The following is a 1,982-nucleotide window of genomic DNA, read 5'->3' on the forward strand; positions in this document are numbered from 1 at the left end:
AACCCTAAAGCTACCTCTAAGCCTCAATTTAGGCTTATGGTTAGGGCTAGGGTTAGGGTTAGGCTTAGGATTGTGCTTAGGTTTAGGTCTAGGCATATGTATAGGGTTAGGATGAGTGTTAGGCTAATAACTAACAGTAAACCTAGCCCTATCCCTAAACATACACATAGCCCAAATCCTAATCTTAAAGCTAACCAGAATTGTAACCAAAACCATAATACTAACCCTAATTACATACTCTAGAACCAAACCTAAAATTAACCAAAGTTTTAACCATAAACCTTGCCTTAACCCTAAAACTAAGCCTAACCCTACACTAATCCTCAATGTAAATCTACCCCTAACTGTAACCTGAACCCTAAACTTTAATATAAAACCTAGACCCAAACCTAACCGTAACTCTATCCAGAACCCTAGCCCTAAATGTAAATCTAATCACAACCCTAAAACCTATCCTAGTCCTAACCCTCACTCTAACCCTAGGACTAACATTAACCCTAACCCTAATACTAATCCTAAACATAAATTTAGACCCCAAACCTATTCGATTTCTAACCCTTACCCTAACCTTAACCCTTACCCTAACTATAACCCTAAGCCTAGTCTTAGTCCAAACCCTAAGCCTAGCTGTAAGTCTTGCCGTAACACTAAACTTTATCATAACGATAGTCTTAAACCTAATACTAATTATAGACCTAATATTAAACTTTGATCTAATCATAATCCTAACACTAACCCTTTTCCTAATCCTAAACCTATCCCTCTACCTAACTCTAACCTTAGCCCTAAACCTAATCCTAAACCTAAACTTAACCCTAAACCAAATCCTAACAGTAATCCTAAGTATAATACTCACTGTAAACATAACCCTAAACTGAAACATAACTGCCCTAAAAGTAATACTAGTGCTACCACTATTCCTAACGCTAAACACAACTCTTGACATAATCCTTACTTAAACTAAACCTAATCCTAACCATAACCCTAAATATAATAATAGCCAAATTCCTAAGATTAAACCTACCCTAAAAATAACCCTAACCCTGCTCCTCATCCTAACTTTAACTCTACCTAACCCTAAGTTTACCACTAACCATAATGGAAATCCTGTTAACCTAACCGTAACCCTGACTCTAACCCTAAACCAAATCTAAGCCTAAACCTACACTTTGGCCGAACCCTAATCCTACAACTAATCCTAACCCGAATCCTAATCCCTAATCGTAATCCTAATGCTAAATCCTAGACCTAATCTAAAGCCTAACCTTAATGTTAAGCTTTGCATAAACCTATCTCTAACACTATGAAGAGCCATAAAATTATCCCTAGCCCCAACATTAAATCTAACCCTAAGCCTAACCCTTAACCTAAATCTAACACTAACCCTAACCCTGACCCTAACTGTAACCCTCACCCTAAACTTAACCCTAGCCCTGACACCAACACTAAACATAGCCCTAACTCTAATCCTAACCCTAATCCTAATCCTAACCCTAGCCCTGAAACCTAGCCCTAGCACTAACCCTAACTCTAACACTAACCCTAGCCCAAAATCTAACCCTCACCTAGCCCAAAAGCTAACCCATATTATAAACCATAAACTACTGCTACACCTAACGATAAATCTAATATTAACCTTTGACTTAACCCTACCCCTTACACATGTGCTAGCCATAAACCTATTGAAAATTCTAGCCATAGACCTAACCAAAAACATAATCCTAAAACTAACCCCCCCAAACACTTAACCAATAACCTAACACTAATCTTAAACTTAACCCCAACTGTAATGCTACCCTAACTCTAAACCTACCTCTATACCTCTAAACCTAACAGTAATCCTAGCCCTATTGATAACTTTAATCAGAATGATTAACCGAACCTTCACAATAAACATAACCCTAGCCCTAATCCTAACCCTAGCCCTAAGCCTCACCTTAGTCCTAGCCCTAAAGTTAAACCTAATCCTAGACCTAAACCTA

This window comes from Nannospalax galili, unplaced genomic scaffold (assembly GCF_000622305.1).
Source record: "Nannospalax galili isolate Female #2095 unplaced genomic scaffold, S.galili_v1.0 scaffold240, whole genome shotgun sequence".
NCBI lineage: Eukaryota > Metazoa > Chordata > Mammalia > Rodentia > Spalacidae > Nannospalax > Nannospalax galili.